At 34.7% G+C, this 21,579-nt stretch overlaps 1 protein-coding gene and 1 long non-coding RNA gene across 7 annotated transcripts in view; one reads left to right on the top strand and one right to left on the bottom strand.

The window, feature by feature from the left end:
- The window catches only part of LOC125682519 (uncharacterized), a 97,269-nt gene that overhangs the window by 39,058 nt on the left and 36,632 nt on the right, over positions 1-21,579 (bottom strand). The window contains exon 1 of one of the 3 annotated variants that reach the window (XM_048923155.2): positions 1,721-1,833. The exons of the other annotated variants lie outside the window; for them this stretch is intronic. The gene's annotated coding sequence lies outside the window, so the exon portion shown is untranslated. Of the gene's footprint in view, positions 1-1,720; positions 1,834-21,579 lie in introns of those variants that run through there. 3 annotated transcript variants of the gene reach the window in all.
- On the top strand, positions 702-14,847 carry LOC125682523 (uncharacterized). 4 transcript variants are annotated; one of them, XR_007372584.2, is made up of 4 exons: positions 702-793; positions 1,061-1,531; positions 13,846-13,916; positions 14,152-14,847. It is a non-coding gene; the product is annotated as an uncharacterized LOC125682523 (long non-coding RNA). The 4 variants fall into 4 exon arrangements; XR_007372582.2 differs by having other exon boundaries at positions 13,846-14,044; XR_007372583.2 differs by having other exon boundaries at positions 1,061-1,310; positions 13,846-14,847.

Genomic DNA, 21,579 nt, shown 5'->3' with positions numbered 1-21,579 from the left:
TTACTGGAATGATCATACATGTACTATTAAATAATTTCACTAGCTGGCAAGACAGAACTCACAAGTGGTGTCAATTGTTTGGTATGTTTAAAAAGTCAAGGACAACTGTTCACCTTTTTGGGGTTTTGTAATATCAATATGATAATTAAGTGCCATTTGCTGCCACTTGAGACTCCAATGTTCAGGTGTGCTGAAAGTTTCCTATATAGGTGTATGTAAACTTAGCTGTGATAGAGTCAAGTTCTGAATCTGTGGTGTATGGACTTTAAATGTTGTAAAGTCATCATATTACGACATTAAAAAAAAGGCTCATGGACCACAATGCTCAAGACATATGAGTCACCTTGCTCATACACAATTTAGAACACTTAAGTTTAAAACTATAAACAGCCATCATATACCCTCCCTGGTCCCAGGGATCATGGACTGCTATGAACAAACTTTAATTTACACTACTAAACATTGCTTGTATAATGAGGTGTACAGAAGCTTTGAAATCCATAAGTAATGCAATGCATACATCTGCCACAACTTGACTGACTGACATAACATCAATATGTAACAAACAAGCAGACAGCCAATGAGAACGCTTCATTATGGCATGATTACATAATACTCTAAATCATACCGTTTAACATATATATATATATATATATATATATATATATATATATATATATATATATATATATCCCAACTTTCAAAAGTGCTTCTGGACATCTCCATATGAGTGAAAAATTCTCGAGAGGGACGTTAAACAAGATACAATCAATCAAAAGTGCTTCTGCAAAAGGTCAGTTTAGTTTGATAACTCCTTATATAAAAAACATCTAATCCAATCTTCATTTTGATAATGAAGTTGAATTTATTGAAAGTTGTTTAATATTAATATGACATCATTTGAAAAGTTATTGATTTTGTGAATCTTTAATCAAACTTCTCTGGCCAAGACTTGTAAATTTGTACTTAGTTTTTTAAATGGTAATTGAACAATTTAAGGAACAATTATACAGTTAGGGCATTTGAAGATTTTTTAATGTGCACAATTCATCAACTGAAGGAAAAGGAAGCATAAATATAGGCTGATAAAGCTAGGCTTCCCAGAAACCCAAAGAAAACAAGAATTCAGAGTGATGCTGCTACAATTCAGAGTCCAGGCAAGGATAGGACTGCTGGCAGATCCACACATGACTGTACCCCACAGGATAATCAAGACATTACAGCAGGAAGAGCACAAGGAAGAAATTCTAAAAGACAAATTTGTAGAGCAAGGCGACAGGACAGGAATACATCGGGGCATTATTGAAGAGGTGCGTCCCAGTGTGACAGAATTACATACCTCACCTGCAGCACAGAACTTCAACATTATAATCCAACAATATAGTCTCAGAGGGTGCCTATTCTGATGGTTCATGCATGCTAAAAATGCTAGTGATGGGATCATATTGTATAGGTTTGGTCACAACTTCAATGCTCCGAAATTCTTAGATGTACAAGTACAGCATTCAATAAAACAAAAAAATCATACATGGTGAGTTTATTGCATCATCAGAGCTGCATACTCTTTTTAAAAAGCAATCAAACCAAGAAAACAAGTTAAATTTCTATAAATAGGCAAATATTTGTAGATGTTCAATGAGCATGTACGATATGCTGTCTGCTGTTAGTTTGTAACACTTACAGTGAAATGTTCTACTTTACCAATTTTACGTTCGCTTACCGTTCGTTCAGCATGTGAGCTCTGTAAAGTTTTGCGTTCATGGTTCACCAACTGCTCACGTTCACAAAGCCTTCATTGTTTGCTCACCATTCGTTCAGTCTTTTCTCTTTGCACGTGCAATCATTCGAAACTCAAAAGTGAAAGGATTGATCTTTAATAATAATGAGGACAGAGTGAAAGGAAACTTTCATATTGCATCAAAATATTCATAAATCAAACATCATTTCATGGCTAAAACTCTTAAGGTAGTACTCTACATCGTCATAATGGCTGACTTCCATTAAAAACATGGATGAAAAAATTGATATCAGCAATATTTGACTTTTCCTTTTTTATTTAAATACCTAGCCGAGTAGCTCAGTAGGTTAGAATACCGAATGCTGAACTGTAGGTCGCAGGTTCGAGTCCAGCAGGGGTTTTAATTTTTTTTCAGATTACCTTCTACTAAAACTGTATTTTTTGACAAAATAAAGTAAATTTGAAATTTTTCAACTTCAAAATATTGTTGTACATATCCTCCACTTTTCATCTACATCAAATTTCTCTGATGTAGCATACCTCCTTAAATGAAATCATATTTATCTCTGATCAATTGTAACTTTGATAGAAAGAATTTTATGCTAATTAAATTTTTGAAATCGAAAACAAAAAATTATAGCTGTGATGTAAAAATTCATGGGGTGCCACCTGAAGACTGTTTATGTGTCTATTCATTGGGTTTTTATGTCTGTTCATCACACGTTTAGGTATCTTAATTTCAATGTATGTATATATGGTGAGAGACCGTTTATCTTGATTTGCGAAACAACATGCACTAGCTGTTTGTAGTGCATATATTAAATATAATTTGCTGTGTATTAAGTAACCGTGTACAATGCCACATGTGGAAACCATGATTGGTGTAGCACAGGGTATGCGAATTCCAAGCGAAGAAAGTAGGTCCATAAGTATTCAAAGACTGATTGTTTAATTAAAATAAATCTAGATAGTAAAAAGTATTGACAGAAGACAATAGTTATTGACAAGCTAACACTAAGCAATCGGGGAGTCTAGAACTCTTTTGAAATGCTCAAACACTTCGATAATACATATACATGTACAAGTAGGGTAAGCACCGGGTAACTTTTCCGATGTATCTGATCAGAAATTTTCATTCCTATCTCATGAAGTCCAAGGTTTTTTTTCTCGATCAGAAACATTGACTTTGATTGGGAACTCAATATATTCTTCTAAAATGCTGCTTATAAGGAAGAGATATTTAGGTCCTTCCTAATTTTCTTCTTTTTTCTTTCATCAAAATGACTGTTACAATGAAATCAATGAAAATGAAATTCCGCTTACAACAAACTAAAATTCAAGTCCTGTTTGTATAAAATGCAATGTCATATAACAAATTTTTTTATTGTATAAAATGCGATCTCATATAACAAAATTCTTTATTACTATTATATGGTAAATCCCCTTGGATTGTAGGTATGTGTATTGACATCTATATCTGATGTGTACTAATCACATTGAATAATAAGCCGTGTAACTGAACTCCAATTGTTTTACAATGTCCTATTGATTCTTTCTGAACATGACTTTGATAAAAAGGCCACTATCTAGAACAAAACTGAAAACTGAGCATTGTCGATACAGGGATTTCTGCCTTTGCCATGATGTCATTTGAACATTCAGACAGTTTAAAGGCAATGGTAGCTTGATGTTTCAATGAATCCACAGACAAAGTCAGGAAAACAAAAACGGTAATCTACTGTACAGTTGTATGGTGCTAAATTTATCAATGACCACAATGTACTAAATATTTAATGTGGACATATTGTTTCAATTCTAAATAAAAGAAAATGATCCTAAAATATTCTAAATTGTTTTTAATGATCAAGTTTTCAATAATTGAAACATTTAACTTAATAAGGCATTATAACCATTTCTGTATTCTAGCTTCCACTCCATACAACATGGTTCAATATTCATAGTGTGTATCAAATTGTATTTCCTTTATCAATATATATACACTGTATGCACGTGGAATCAGTTGATCTTCCAGTTATTATCACGTACATGGAGATAATACATTAAGCTGTAACCAGAGTCCACTGTCCACTGTATGATTATAACTTGATCTTACAGAGGAGTTGGATCACAAGAAATATCAAATTCAATGATCTAGCTGTGAACAAGACGAGACCCAACCCTTCAGATCAAGTTACCTTAGTAATGATAAATTTGAATTAATTACTGACTGGCAAAAAAAAAAAAAACCAATAAAAAAAAACCAAACAAACAAAGTGAAACAAGACCTCCACAAGGCTGGGCATATCTCCTCCAATCAATGTCTACGAGCTTTTTCTATGAACTTGAGCTTTCACCTTTGGACCCCCCAAATCAATAGGGGTTTTCCTCTCTTGATAACAAAGCTACCTGTGAAGTATCAAATAAATCAAGCAAAAACTGTGACCTGTAGACTGTCTACAATGTGACCTTGACCTTTGACCTTTTTAACCCCCAAATCAATATAGTTCTCCCTCTCTTGATAACAAAGCCATATGTGAGGTATCAAATTGATCAAGCATAAAATGTGCTCTAACACAATATCACTAATTTGGACCCATCCAAAAAACCCTGGGGTTGTGAAATTCACAATTTTGGTACACTGTACATCCTTTTCTGCTTTTCCTAAATGTGCATTTAGTTTTAAATAGCGTATCAGCAAACTTAAAGTCTTTCAAATGATACAGATAATGATCACTAAATAATTTTGGTCCCACTCTGGAACCAAAACCCTGGCCATGGGATCATGAAAGTTACAATTTTGGTAAAGGAATACCTTGCAGGCCTCCTTCTGTCATGGATGACTATGGATTAGGATTTAGTTTTTCTTACAAATGTACAGTTGTAGAAAATATTTTTGAAAATAGGTCAATTTTGGGCAGTTTTTGCCCTACCCCTAGGGCCCCAGGGGTGCAGGAGTCCTGAAATTTACAGTTTAAGTCATCCTTGTCCAAAGATGCTTCATACCCACTTTAAAAATAATTGGAAAGGTAGTTATCAAAAAGAGGTTAAAAATGTTCAATTGTTAACACATTTAATGACTGACCATTTTGGCCCCACCCTAGCCGATACCAAAACCACTACCCCTGAGATCATCAAATGGAGCCGTTTAACAAGAATAACTGTATATGGATAGTGTTGTATGCTCATGGTGCTACGAGTACATCTTTCCATACAGGATATCGGAACTAGAAAATTTTGGAACTCTTCAGAAAAAGAAGTTGTGAAAATTATGGGTCACTTGGGCAACTCTTGTACATACAAATTGGTGATGGCTAAAGACAACTCATTTCTGATACAAAAATATCTGCCTGGTTTGAAGATTATTTTTCAGAATGTTGCAAATGAATGCCCTGGTACCAAATCATGAGATATTGGATTAAATTACTGAAGTTTGGCAGCGGAGATAAAACAAAAGATCTCCAGACCACCACCCCCTTTTCCTGACATTGCGTTAAATTATCACATACATTTGTTATTAGTACATGCAAAGATCGATTTATTAGCTGGTCACTTGATATAGTTAATAGTAGCGGTGAATGATAGTGTAAATGCAAGGTTAAATTGATGGAACTAATTTCGTGGTGATCCGGGTTAGAATAGGTCCTCAGTACCCCTTGCTTGTCGTAGAAGGCGACTAAATGGGGCGGTCATTTGGATGAGACCGCAAAAAACGAGGTCCCGTGTCACAGCAGGTGTGGCACGATAAAGATCCCTCCCTGCTCAAAGATCATAAGCGCCAAGCATAGGCCGAAATTTTGCAGCCCCTCACCTGCAGTGGTGACATCTCCATATGAGTGAAATATTCTTGTGAGGGACGTTAAACAATATTCAATCAATCAATCATACATGTACTAAAGGATACCCCCACCCCCGCCCCCTTTACGATTTATGAGTATGGGCAGAACTGCTTTTCTTGCTAAGATTTTTCATATTAATATAACGGCTGCCGGTTTGTTTTTTTTCTTTTGTTCCCCACCCCTCAACTTTCAAATACGACGCTAAACTGTCCCTAAACTCACTATATCTGATAGTAAGTAAGTTACATGTGCTTGTTTACTGATGAAGTTGCCCAAGTTCACACAGAAAACGTGATCTCGTTGGACATACTAAATATTAAAACCGGAACGGAATCGGAGACGAAATAATGGTTCCGATATATTCCATATTGAAGAATGGAGTGGGCTTCAGATTCTGTGATCGATTAATACACATTTAGTACATTTATTATAGGATTCAGGGTTCACCAAGGAATCTAAGGGTCCAGACCTGGGTGGAGGCCCTTTGAAGTAAAAGAATTTAAGACAAAATGTTTCTGGAAAAATCACTCTCCAGAGTCAAATTATGTTAGAAGTGTATACTGACTTTCAAATGGGGGCGGGGGGTGGGGGGTGGGGTGCATTCACAACCTACAGCCACCCACAGGAAAGGCATTCAACAATGTAATACACGTAATAATAAAACTTTGAATTCAATGAGGATAATTTCCCTTAATGTTGTAGTGGGAGGGAGGAATGTAGTAGTTAGGACTATGTGGATCATTGAGATCGACCTGGATGGCTCAGTGGTTAGAGCAACTGACTAGTAATATAATGCAGGGGTTCCAAGTTCGATTTCCGATTCAGCCCTAGATTTTCTCCTCTCCTATATATTACACTGTGTACATGACATGTGTTTATTCTGTATTGGCGTAATTCTTAAACTTGTCTCACAGATTTGCATGTCGTAGTTGAGAGTTTCATGCATATAATGCAGATTTCATCATAGACTTAAAACAAGTAATGGCGATAACAGTAAAATTTAAATGCAAGTACTGGTACCTAAAAGCAATGCACTTGAAATGCACTAGTCTAATTCAATGACTGCTCCATGAAAGCCACCAATGGCACACTAATATCATGTCAATATAATACCCTTAGTCATTTTCCTTGGTTTTCACGAAATTAAGTAAGATTGTGACATCATCAGTTGAACCACAACTTCCTCTGTGACCTTTCTTCAAGATGTGATAAACTGAATGATGCATTGTTTACTGTCTTCACCCCTGTATCTGTCCAATCTCTGCCATAACTGTCAACTGCCACTTTCCTTGTTCCACAACATCTGACAGAGATTTTGGCTGTTCATTGTTTCATACTGCACTACTCACACACACACACACACACACAAAACACCAACAACACACACACCCCTAAAAAATGGTTATGACTATCACCGATATTGCTTACAAATCCTTAATATGTCAAACAGTCTATAATATATACACTGTACTAATAAGAATGGGACTACAAAGAGGAGACAACTCATCATTATTACAAGATTGTCATTGTCAAACATTAATTTTTACAGGGGAACTAGTACTTCAAATGGTCACCTTTGGGGATCTAACAAATTATGTCCCCCTCACTGGCATGGATGACTTCTGAGTAGAGATTGATCGTTTAATAAAGGTGACCATAAAACAAACAAATAATGGAGAAAAAATAACGAGTTAAAAGTTCATGTCTATTACTTTAAAGGGACTCGTTCACGGTTTTAGAAAAAATACTTTTCATTTTTTATGTTAGAAATTAAAAATATAACTCATTTAATGTTGACAACCAAAATTTGGACCTTCTGAATGCAAGGATAAGAGCAATATTTTAGCTTTAATATCTGTGTTGGGTAAACAAAGACTTGAGAGAGTTTATAGTGGAACCAGTTTATTATTTGTTGTGTAAACAAAGATTGAGGTATGTTATTGTTTACAATTTTTTTTAAAATGTATGGTTAAAAGTTTATGGTATATTATATCAAATTTTCAGTTTTTTTTTTTTTTAAGGTAAAATGTGCCATTTATCAGTTAAACTTGTGTCTGTGTAAAATTACGATGCTTTAAAGTACAAAATTAACATTTTACAAATTTGTTTGTAAACAAAAACCAGGGTGGAGATTGCTTACAAAACAGAGTTAAGGCTAAAATATTGCTCTTATCCTTGCATTAATCAAGTTAACCGCGGTGGACTAGAGGTAAAGCGATCGCCCTGCATGTGGAAGGTCAGGATTCAAATCCCGGCCGCGACAGACCTAAGTCATTAAAATAGGTAGTGACAGTTCCATTGTCAAACGCTCGGCATCAGGTTTGAATGCCACGGATCCTCAGAGATGACCTTAAAAACGGATGTCCCGTGTCACAGTAGGTGTGGCACGCTAAAGAACCCTCACTGCTCAATGTCTGTCAGCGCAGGATCAAATCCCGCTCACGCCAGTAAGTGAGAAAGTTTCCCAGTTTACTTTCGGAAGGTCGGTGGTCTCTTCCCAGGTATATTGTATCTGGGTTCTCTCTTCCACCAATAAAAACTGGGCACCACCAGATAACTGAAAAATTGTTGAGTGTGGCGGAAAACATCAATCAATCACTGCTCAATGGCCGTAAGCACCGAGCATAGGCCTAAATTTGAAGCCCTTCACCGGTATTGGTGATGTCTCTATAAGAGTGAAAAATCCTTGAGAGGGACGTTGAGCAATATTCAATCAATCAATCAAACAATTAGGTCCAAATTTTGGTTGTCAACTTTAAAGGGGCATGGACACAATTTGACCTGAAAATTTTCAAATTTTATTTTTCAATTTTTAATGTTTAGAATGCTTATAATTAAGATATTTCAAATGGTCAACAAAAATTTGAATGTCAGTTGTTGAGGTATATGGGAGATACAGAGCTCACAATTCTTTGTTATGTAAACAAGGCTTAAATTGTGTCATGTCTTTTAAATTAAGCAATCTATATGTAAACAAAAGCATGGCACAAGCCTTGTTTACATAACAAAGAATTGTGAGCATTGTATTTCACTTGTCACTCAAAAACTGATATTCGAATTTTGGTTGGCCATTAGAAATACTTTTAAATTAGTTAAGCATTGTAAACAATAAAAATGGAAAAATAAAATTTTCAGCTCAACCATGTCCATGCCCCTTTAAATGAGTTATATTCTTAAAGTAAACATAAAAAATAAGACAGGTTTTTTTCTTCAAAAAATGTAAATCAGTCCCTTTAAATAACTTTAGGAATTTACACCATGTGGTAGATCTTCTTAACACCCAACCTTATTTTCACCATGCCTTAAGGACATATCCAATGTTTCTCAATAATATATTATTTTTCATGACATTTCTTGTACAATTTATTTGCAGTCTATCTTGTTTCCACAAAAAAATGTTAGGGTACATTATAATTACCAAGTCTATTTTAGAATTAGCATACATATTTTGATGGTTCCTGGTTGTTGCAAGTAAATAAAATGAAAATTCAGGTCTTATGTATCATAGTAAGTTGTATAAATGGACATTACTTCAGCAAAGAAGGAGAGAAAATATTTGGAACAACCGGGTATCGAACCCAGGACCCTTGCATTACTAGTTGGATGTAGGTGGTCTAACCATGCAATGAGGTACCCAACCCATGCCAATATTATTACAAAGTATGTCAATAATACTACAATACAGAATTTGAACCTATTTCAGAAATCATCTTCATATCATCAAAACGATGAAGAAATAATCTTAAAGAAAATATCAGAAATGCTGTGATGTCCTTAATCATCTTCTTTTTAAGTAAGCAGAATGCTAATCATTCTGGAGTACTTTGTGACTAAAATCTGGTTGAAAATTTAGTCCGGTGATTTCTCAAAAAGAAGTTGAAAAAAGTAAACTTTTCAAATGAGAGTCATACTCTGATCTGTATGTGTAAGTCACTTGAGTTTTCAGATCAGGTAAGCTAAAAAAGAAAAATAAATAAATCCTCAACATTACCACTCAGCAGTCTTAAACAACTGCTGACAACTAATTTTGAGCGACACATCACTTAAGGACAAAGGAACTGCAAAACAGTTTTAAAAAGGAACTGCAGATAGGGGGTCTCAATCAATACTGAAGGGTGATAAAAAATATAATCATCTCGTCTCATCTTCTCGGAGAGCTTCAGTAAGAATTCAGCCTTTAGTATTAATTGTCAAAGGAGATCTGAAATAATAACCAGGAGCTTGTTTTTGATGACAGTCTTTGCAGTCTTAAATAATACCTAATTGCTACCTCTCAGTATGGAAAAGTTCAACCTAACTGGAATGAAGAAATTTTCTTCTGATAATCTATGAATGTACATAATTTCCTTCAAAGATAAAAGTGCATGTGAAAATCAAGGACTGGCAGAGAAACGAAAATTTCAGACACCATTTTGAAAACAATGCTTTTATTAATTTAACAGAAATCATTTGGAGATATATGTGATAATTCAAAATTCATAAAGCTGCACAAGGAATTTTTAGTAGAAAGAGCTGCACGTCAATCTGTATTAAAAATTTGCTTGGTGACCCGTGTACTTCTATCAATTTAACAATGGAATTTTTTCCCTAAAACTTAGTCCTTCTATTCCTTGAAGATATTATGTACCTGAGACCACAATTTTTTTTCTATAATTCAACTTTTCAAATGGCATACATTCTTTTTACTATTAAAATCTATGTTATATATGTCCTTACAGTAAAACAGGATTACAGCGAAGTGCTGGGGACAAACAATTTTATTATAAATGTAATTCACTATTTCCAATGAGTTCATCCTGTGCTTTAAAACTATAGAGAATTAAAATCACTTCACTGTAAGCCTTAATTCATTATAAGCGTGTTCGCTGTGAAACTGTATTTTAATGTATAAGAGAGTAACAATTCAAAGTGCTGGATTTATATGTTTCAAACAGCAAAATTCAATGAAAAAGCACTATCAAATATTCCAGTACTTGAATTTATGAAAAAGTTGCTGCAACAAATCATCTAATAATAGAAAATAAGGTCAAAGAAGCATTAGTTTTTACAGAAAACTGCTCAATTTTAATGATTTCAGGTTAAATTGCTACTATTTTCTATTTTTCTTCTGATTTTCCCACAAAATACATTAAAATAAACATGTTTACAAAATTTAGCTTTGAAGAATATATGCACAGGTAGTTTTCTGGACCTGCATGCTTATACATATAAAATGTGTGAGTTAGTGCACACATAAATTATGATAGTTTCAAAACAATAGATGCCCCCATCTCCCTTATTAAAGTACATAAAATGCATATAACTCCTCTCAGGTTCTGACCAAACATCGAGTTTCATTTCATATGTGTTCACAAAATCAATACATTAGGTCCACTTGCCTTCGAATATACTGGTAACATGAAACTTTTCATACAGAATACCTTGATATAAATATGATTCAGCATTACATAACACCTTTTAATATAAGGTTTCAGTAGAGCCTGTTTTCATTCAAAAGGTAATTAATCTAATACATCATCTATCTGCTTTGCTATTCAATCATTGCCAAAACATTTTTCCTGAATCTTCTTTTTTGTGAAACTCTGTGTATGTGCCCCAACCATGATGGTCATACTGTATTTTGCCGAATATAATATGCAGTTGTGTTTAATACACCCCCCCCCCCCCCCCCCCCCCCCCACTTTGGGCCTGGGAATTTGGGGGAAATATGCACTTCATGTGTATGATATGCAGCAAATATTTTGACCAAGCAGTAATCTTAGATTTATACTTTGCAGTGATCTTCACTGAATATCTTTGCGAAAATAATGAATAAACAAGAATAAGAATTTACAAACCCCAGCTATATTTTTGAGATAACCTAGCTGTCATAGTGACTTCAACATCGCGGTAATCTTCACTGAATATACCGGGTAATTATCGTGTTAATTTCAGCTAAGTATGAGATTTTGTAGCATTAACATTTTAACAGATTCGATATTTCTTTGTTGAAACTTAAAAAATCTATTAATTAGTCGATGACATAAAAATAAAATCAAAATATCAAACTAGCATTTAATTTGTGGCAAAAAACACACCACCAGTGATGTACATTAGGTGCGATATATCAAACCTCTCGTTAACTTATAACAAGAGAACCACAAACGGTACAATATCGACAGTGAAATTCAACAAACGGTACAATATCCGCCCGTCGGACAGTGAAATTCAACAAACGGTACAATCTACGTCCGTCGGACAGTGAATTTCAACAAACGGTACAATATACGCCCGCCGGACAGTGAAATTCAACCTGGAAGCATAATTATGCACTCTGAATTGATACAACACACATTCTGAATAGAAAAGCCTTAAAGTGGGTCATGGTGCACCAATCCATCTGACATGTGAACTGATTATGTATTTCTCTGAGAGTGAGTTTGTGACAAAATGTCAGTGCAATATCTATCTATGATGATAAAAAGTCCAGGAAACCATTTGATCTACTTTTGGCCTTAAAGTATGTCATGGTGCACCAATTAAGTTGAAATGTGAACTGATTATGTATTTCTCTGAGAGGGAGGTTGTGATAAAGTTTCAGAGCAATACCTGTAACCATACCAAAAATGCCTTTGACTAAATATCAGGCCAATACCTGTATCCGTAATGAAAAAAGCCAGGAAAACTGTTTGGCCTATTTTTAGTTCTAATGTAGGTCACAGACGGATGGGCCAATCCAGCTGAAATGCAAACTAAACTTGTATTTCTCTGAGAGGAAGCTTATGTGTAAATTTTAGGGCAATATCTGTATCTGTAACAAAAAAAGTCCTTAAAACTGTTTGACTTACTTAGAGCCCTAAAGTAGGTCAAGGACGGACCAATTCAACTGAAATGCTCTCTCTTACACTTCTTGAGGGAAAAATTGTGACCAAATTTCAAAGTCGTACATGCATCTGTTATGGAAAAAAGCCCGAAAACATGACCTTGGATGAAGCAGCCAGGCAGACAAACAGACAGACGCATGGACATAACATATCATAATACTTCCCATCTTATGAGGAGCATATAAAAATGATTATGATCCAAGGCATTAATAGTTGCTGTAAATAATTAGTGTTCTGTCTGTAAAAATAATGCTTTGGATATACGGTAGAGAAATGAAAAATTTAAGAACAACCCTCTGAAATTTTGTTGCAGGAAGATGGATATCAAATGTATATTCATACAAGTCGTTTATGGCAAAAGAAAATGTACTAGTGTATGGACGCATGGAAATCAGACAGCATGCTTATTCATGCCACTTTTTTTTCTCTTCTCTTTAATAAAATGTGTGTCTCGGGTATTTCTTTACTCTGAGGAGGTATCTGACAAAATCAAATGACAAGCACAGTGTACTCAACTATGGCTTCGTAAAACATGTGCTGGTCGCTGTCTCATTATTTCTTTTGCTCAAGAAAGGTTATTTCAAAGTTTCACATTAACATTTCATTAATCTAAAGATATTCATAAACCTTAGAGTAACTAACTTTTCAGTGCCAAATTATTTTCCAACCTAACTTTTTAGCATGTGTCCAGGCATTGTGTACACATGATAGATTGGTGGTATATTATGAGGTGAAGAATAATCATATTCAATGAATTTTAATTTAGCTGTTTCATTAACACTCTTTCAACAATTTTACATTTTTATACTAGTAACTCATTTTCTTGACATCGATTTTTCGCTTATACATGTAAATAGATGAACAAAGCGAAAAAGCGTACAGTATCTATGAAGGCTATCTCTCCGAGTGAATCATTACATGTACATAACTGTTGAGTTCCACCTTAAAAAAATGGTCAAAAACCTAATGTGGTGTATAATACACACCCCTTTCCCACACCAAAAAATTCTTGAAAAGTGTGTATCAATTATATTCAGCAAAATACGATATTTAATATTGTGGCAAATTTGACCTTTGATCTTAAAGTTCATCTGTCCTAAAAGCTTGAACTATGACCTTTCATAATTACAAATATTTTATGTACAATTCAAAAGTTATGACATTCAGGTTAAATCTGCCAACAGACAAACGAACAAGATAAAAACAAAAACAACAATTCACCTGATCTTTACCCTTAAGGGCATATTAAGATAATAAATACAATTCAAAGGTCATCTAAAGTAACTGGGCTTGAATATGGCAAGATATTCAATGTAGATTCAAATTTGTCTTACAATTAAAGTCCCTGAACTGTGCATACAGAAGATAAATTTTAAATTAGCTTTTGACATATCTTTTTCATTTTCAGTTTTCTTCTATAAAACCAAAATGTCCTAGCTCAACAACTAACATCAAATTTAATCCCAACCTCAAGATAATGTAAGTATTAAGTGTCCATTGAAAAGTTGATTGCAACTCTAATGAAGACACATAACAGTGATACAGCCAAAGGCTAGCCATAGATCTCGACTTGTACAGGCTAACGATTAAGATGTATCCGATACTTGGTAGGTAGTGTTTCACCATGCAGACAAAACAAATGGCACTAGCCTGTCATCAATCTCTTTACCAATCAATGGATCTCCTGGTATTACCCATTTATTTATTTTCCCAGATTAACGAAGTTCTCCAAAAGAAAAGGGTGAAAACCTCATTGCTGTGGTGATGAAACCAATAACAGACACTGAGGACATAAGAATTAACAGATGCCAGTGTTTGTCTTCAATACCCAGGAACTCTGGAGGTACTGACAATGTCTCGGGATAATCCAGGAACTCTGGAGGTACTGACAATGTCTCGGGATAATCCAGGAACTCTGGAGGTACTGACAATGTCTCAGGATAAACTGATGTTTTGTCCAGCATCTGCAATATAGCTGGAGTTCATCTAGATCAAGTCATGTATAACTATAATGACAGAGTTCATCAAATACATGTGTATGCATAACTCAGAATCTTTCCGCTCATTATGTATCCCATTCTAATGTTTAGAAACTGAGGATTTTGCAAATTGAATGGATCGAGCTGAAATTCTTTCCAATAATATTACCTGACCTTGGTATGAAATCTGACTGATGTTAGCAATCTTTCCTATATACTAATATAATCAAACATTACTCCTTCAAGGCAATCTGTTTTTGCATAGTTTTCTTTCATCAAGCATCTAATTTTAAAATTTTCATGACATACAGGGTTATTGTTAGCATGAGAATCTGTGTCATGAATGTGGAAAATTCATTTGGGACACAAAGATATCTTAAATGATGAGTCCACAGACGCTTCTCAGACTCAAGTAAAGATCAGCCCTAAATCCATCGAGTTCTTTTTATTTCAAAGGTCTATTATTTGTGTATTGTTTAAAACCTATGACTGAACAAGATGTGTTTGTGAGACATTGATGCCCCTGGATTACAAAAAAGTGGAACTGTAAGACAAATTGAATGTAGTTTTTATGAAAATTTCAGAAAAACTATGTCAAGGTCAAAAAATCTGGTTTCGTTGGAAAGGTCTTCTCACAAGAAATGCCCATGCTAAATATAAAAGCAGTACCTCTTTAATACAAATTGAAGATAAAGAGTTATATTCAAATTTTCTAAAAGTAGGTCATAGGTCAATGTTAAGGTCAACAGGTCAAATTTCTCAGATTTTGGAGACAATGGAAAGGTCTTGCCTCATGCAAGAAACACAAATATTAACTAGACATTGTTTTTATGAACAAGAGGCCCATGCGCCACATCGTTCACCTGAGTCACCTTGGCCCATATCTGAAGACTTTCCATATATATTTGCATGTAAAACCTTAGTCCCTATTATGGCCCCAACTACCCCTGGAGGCCACGATTTTGCAAACTTGAATCTACACTACGTCAGAAAGCTTTCATGTAAATGTTAACTTCTTAGCCCAATGGTTCTTGAGAAGACGATTTTTAAAGATTTCCCCTATATTTGTATGTAAAACTTTGACACCCCCCCCCCCCCCGCCACACACACACACTTGTGGCACCATCTACCACCCCCCCCCCCCCCCCCCCCCCCCCCCCCCGGGCCATGATTTGAACAAACTCGAATCTGCACTATGTCAGAAAGTTTTCTTGTAAATATCAGATTTTCTGACTCAGTGCTTATTGAGAAGAAGATTTATATATTTGTATGTAAAACTTTGATCCCCCTTGTGGCCCCATCCTACCCCCGGTGGCCATGATTTGAACAAACTTGAATCTGCACTATGTCAGAAAGTTTTCATGTAAAAATCAGCTTTTCTGGCTCATTGGTTCTTGAGAAGATTTTCAAAGATTTTTCCAATATATTTGTATGTAAAACTTTGATCCCCTATTGTGGCCCCATCCAACCCCCAGGGCTCATAATTTGAACAAATTTGAATCTGCATTATGTCAGCAAGCTTTCATGTAAATCTCAGCTTTTCTGGCTTAGTGGTTCTTGAGAAGAAGATTTTTAAAGATTTTTCCTATATATTTGTATGTAAAACTTTGATCCCCCTTGTGGCCCCATCCCACCCCCGGTGGCCATGATTTGAACAAACTTGAATCTGCACTATGTCAGGAAACATTCAGGTAAATTTCAGCTCTTCTGGCCAAGTTTTGCATTTTTGTAATTATCTCCCCTTTGAAAGGGACACGGCCTTTCATTTGAACAAACTTGAAAGCCCTTCACCCATTAAATTAAAGTACCAAAACAATGTCTCTCCTTGGAAGAGGGTAGACATAAAAATATGAAAGCTCTTTCTCTTATGGTATAAAAGATATGACCAAGGTTGAAGTTTTTTGTTACAGACAGATGAACAGGCCAAAAACTGTTTGCCCCCAAATCTTTGATTCAGGGGCATGAAATGCAGGTAACCTGTTATGCTTAAGTGTATTGAGACAATGCTACCAAACTCAGTGTACCACTAGTATATTGTTACTTGCTTATTATATAACTGTACCATACCAATGAGAGGTCTCTCAAGGTTTCAATAAACTAAACAAGAGGTACTGTGAGCAATGCTCACTAAGAATACCCCCCGCTTACCCCAATCTCCCAAAGGGTGTTGTTAATAGGTATAAATTACCTCTTTCCCGAGTGTAAAAATATGGTATGCCTTTGTAGAAGAAAATGGAAGATATAGTCCAAACACATATCCATGGTATAAACCTATAATTTTGACCTTGAGATCAAAGGTCAAGGTCAAAAAGAGGTCATGAATGTACATGACACAAAGTCTCATGGTGATACACCCATGTCTTATGGTATGACTATGTCAAAACCCTATAATCAATTTTGACCTTGAGGTCAAAGTTCAAGGTCATATAGAGGTCATGAAGGTACCCGACACATCGTCTCATGGTGATACACTCATGTGTCAAATATGGTATGCCTATATCAAAGAACAAAGAAGTCATGGCCCTGACACAAATCCATTGCAAAAACCTTTAATTTTGACCTTGAGGTCAAGATCATATACTTCGTTCAGGGGATATAACTAAAAAATCGCTAAAACACATCAAAGATGCGTATGGCTAAGTTGCAGTTCGGAAAATTATGCACGCTTACATTCACGAAGTAAAAACATGCACGTATTTAATATAGTGTTTAAGTATGAAGCCGTAAATGGCCGCAATAAGTATTTAGTGTGATGACCTTGACCTTTGGATTTCAAAAGCAACATGAACCTTGAATTTCATCAGGATTTGAAGTCTGATAAACATGTACCAGCAAGTACATGTATAAAAGTTAGAGGTAAGCTCAAATCTACAGTATATAGTGATAAAGAAACCTTGACCTTTGACCTTTTGACTTCAAAATAAATAGGAACCTTCCTCTTTTGGATGTGATCAAAATATGGAAGTCTGACAAAGACGCACCAAGTAGTATGAAAATTAGAGACCGGACAAGCTCAAATCTATGGCATTTAGTGACAGTGACCTTGACCTTTGGACCTCAAAATGAATAGAAATCTTCCTCTTTTGGATCTGATCATGTTATGCAAGTTTCACAAAGATGCCCCTTAGGCTAGTAGTATGAAAGTTAGAGACCGGACAAGCTCTAATCTATGGCATTTAGTGACAAAAGTTACCTTTGACCTTTTGACCTCAAAATAAATAGGAACCTTCCTCTTTTGGATGTGATCATGTTATGTAAGTCTCACAAAGATACACCAAAAAGTATGAGAGTTAGAGACCAGACAAGCTAATTGTGGACGCCGACAGCCCGCCCATCTTTCGCCAATTAAAAGCCGAGATTTGCTACGCAACTCGGCTAACCAGTCTGGTGCCCTGTTTGTATCATTTCAGTATGTGTGAATAAGGGTATATTGTACACCCACTGCTTCCTTAATTCACTTACAGAGAAATAAAATTCTAAATGCAAACTTTGTGTGCTTTCCTTGGCAAATTTTTAAAATACAAATTGGGATCTGTGTGTCGGATCAAATACAAATGCATGTCTTCCGATAGACATTGTCAGAATTGAAAGTAACCATTGTCCGTTATGATTACGGTACACATGCATTCTAATGCAATAATTACTAATACCCAATCATGTTTTAACTATGATAATTGAAACTTTTTAGCTGGTTTGTTGCGATGATGCAATAGTCAGGGAGATTATCTTCATTAAGAATCGGCAATGTAGTGAGATATCTAAAGTAACATCATACTCTCACTATTACATGTTCAGAGTAGAAAAACTGTACCAATTTCCACTTCATATTGTTTAATTCAATCAATAATCAAATAAAACGTACATGTTGCCACCTTTTTCAAGAAATACACAAAAGTATGTCCACATCAGAAAACAGCACAATTTCATTAAACAGCATAAAGATAAGAATACACATCAACATCAGAAAATAGCATATTTTCTTTTAAACAGAAAAGTAAAATTACATGGACTCAACAATTTATTAAAAAAATGTTACTTAATTATAATTTACATATAAATTAATTGTGGATATCAGGGAAATTATTGATAACAGACATAAAATAGAGAAAATATCCACATGGGAGTTATTGCCCTTGACAAAAATTTTTTAAAATGTAGATAATTGATTATTGATAGAAAATGTTTTTTAAAAATTCAGTATCAAATGGTTTACCAGATTTTTTATTGTATCAACTAAACAAAAATCCTACAAAAGAGATGTTTCTATTATGAACAATTTAATTTTGCAAAAATGGACGTCACATGAGAGTAGAATTAACGTTAATGTGAACAAATTTTGTAATTATATAATGTCTCTAATCTCTGTACTAATGTACATGCATTTTTCTTTGACTTATGAAAGAAAAATAAATCCAGTTAAAACATACATTATTCATACCATTTTTATTTTACATTTCTTAAATGTAAAATATCTTACAAAAAAAGGACCCATCAAAAGTTGGGGATTCCTCAAATTTTCATGGGAGGCAAGCTGTTCCTAAACCATGAGTCCAGGACTCACCTTGAAAAATTCCTAGTGACAACGCTGGCATAAAAACCAATTAATGCAGCTTCAAGTCTCTACATTGTAGAAGCATCTCTATATCTTTGGGTGTCTACATAATTTAGAAAGCCTGTTTAAAAGAGGTACCATTTTGTTTTTTCAAGGGCAACAACTTTTGTGGATTTAAGAACACAGAGCAATTAATTTAAAAAAAATTTGGCAAGCTTTCTTCATCAATTCAATCCTTCAGTCTTACTGTCTCAAGTAATTCAATAAAAAAAAATGATGAAAACATTAAAAAAAAATAAAAACACATGGAATCAAAGCATTCAAAATAAACATATTTCACTGAATTTCATATTCATTCAGTTGCCAAACTTTCATCCATCATTGAGATCAATCTAAATGCACTACATGTACTGCAATGTATGTGTTCACTGGTTGAGCCTATGACCCAGTGCCTATAAAGTACTAGTACACAGAATTCTCTAATCACTTATTTGTTTGTGTAAGGAAGATGAAGCACCTTGGCAGATCCCAAAAAGTCACGGTATATGTCTTCCGATTTGGATTACCCAATGCATCATCACTGAAAGCACACAAACAAGCTTACTGCTTGGTCATGAGGCCATTTGATTTGTTTGCATGAAAGACGATTGATATCCCTGCATGATCACAGACAAACATCTTGTCCAAGGAAAATACTCCTACTAGAGTGCAGAATGAAATACTCCTACTAGAGTGCAGAATGAAATACTCCTACTAGAGTGCAGAATGAAATTGTTTGTCCAGAAAACCTGCTTCACATTGCTGATCAATAGAGTATAGTGTTAACAGTTTAACACAACAGAAGTAATGTGGAGCCTGATAGAATACGAGGAATAATACATGTATGTCTCATAAAGTATCTCTCCTTGTTGTACATCACACAATCACACTAATATTACCACAGTTTGACTGGTTTATATATACTGAGGTGCCCCAATGGATTATATTTTGTATTCATTTCATTGTGACCATCAGAACCACATTTAAACTAATAACAAAATGTGGTGGTAACAAAGTCAGAAATGACTGTCATCATTCAAAGGTTATACCTACAGAGTTCCTCATAATCATACCAAAACCTGCCTTCATGACACAGAATTTCAAATGTCCTTGCCAAAATATCTTTGACTCATACTTCTAAATATACTGAGTGTTTGGTAAAAGGGCAGTTGCTAATTTTTATAAATGTCTTACAACTGACTGACAGGGAAGTTTGACAGCATTATATAGCACAACATTGAAATTGAAGTCCTGGTCAGCACTACCCGAGTTAATCAAAACAAGCATTCTGAGAGTATTGCATGGCAAAACATAGTCCCTTACTGAAAATTACTGGACCGCAACAATATTCAAAGTTCATTATGTTGGTTATGGTAAAGGGGAAAATTGGAGAACCAGGATAGAATGGCTGGAAATCAATTATCATTCAGGTAAAAAGACTAAACCAGGAAAAAAGACAAATTTATAATTTATTTACAGGTTTAGGTCTTTAACCAAGTCAATGAACTGTGAAATGTAAGTGGTCATGCATATATAATTTAGCTACATTGTTGTATTACTATGCTAGAAGTTTTAACGAGTGTAGTATTCTCTACAGAAATAACAAACTTGAATGTAAAAATTGAAGTTTTGAAAATTTCCTTCCAGTGATATTGAACTTTTACAAATGACCTTGAAACTCAATCAGGAATCTGATCTTAAATACCATAAATCTGGTTATTTTTGCTGTCGATTAATTTTTAGCGTTTTTGCGAGTCAGTTGGATTCGCAAAATATTTTTCTCAAAAATAACTCTACCGATGATGTTTCACACGTTTTTTAATATGTTTTTACATAAATTCACGAAAATAAGAAACACAACAAGATGCGTTTGTGAAACATAAATGTCCCCGATATTGGCCAATTCCGAAGATGGCCAAGGTCACAAGGACAAATATCTTGGTACCAGTAGAAAGATCTTGTCACAAGAAATGCTCATATGCAATACGAAAGTTCTAATATTTACCATTTAGAAGTTATGACCAATATCAATTTTTTTTTTAAGTAGGTCAAATGTCAAGGTCAAAAGGTTTAGTACTAACGAAAGGTTTTGTCACAAGGAATACTCATGTGAAATATCAAAGCTCTATCACTTATTGTTGAAAAGTTATTAGCAAGGTTAATATTTTCAAAAAGTAGGTCAAATTCCAAGGTCAAGGTCACAGGGTCAAAAATATTGGTACCCACGGAAAAGTCTTGTCAAAACGAATACTCGTGTGAAATATCAAAGCTCTATCATTTACTGTTCAGAAGTTATTAGCATTTAGGTTTAAGTTTCAGACAGAATTACAGAATGACAGACAGGATAAAAACAATATGCCCCCCAATCTTCGATCTTGGGGGCATAAAAATGAATATATAGGCTTTTTACTCAAATTCACAAAATAAATCGACGCAAAAATATCCAGATTTACGGTACCAGTCTCTGAAGAAGCATGACCAACAAAAACACACAGGTCCATATATTGATTCTTCACTCAATAGCATACTTATCAATGAAACCTCCTTTTGTCAATTTCTCTGGAGGTTTCAA

This window comes from Ostrea edulis, chromosome 2 (genome assembly GCF_947568905.1).
Source record: "Ostrea edulis chromosome 2, xbOstEdul1.1, whole genome shotgun sequence".
Taxonomy (NCBI): domain Eukaryota; kingdom Metazoa; phylum Mollusca; class Bivalvia; order Ostreida; family Ostreidae; genus Ostrea; species Ostrea edulis.
Note: the sequence above shows the minus strand (reverse complement) of the source record. Positions and strands in the feature narration are given on the sequence as shown.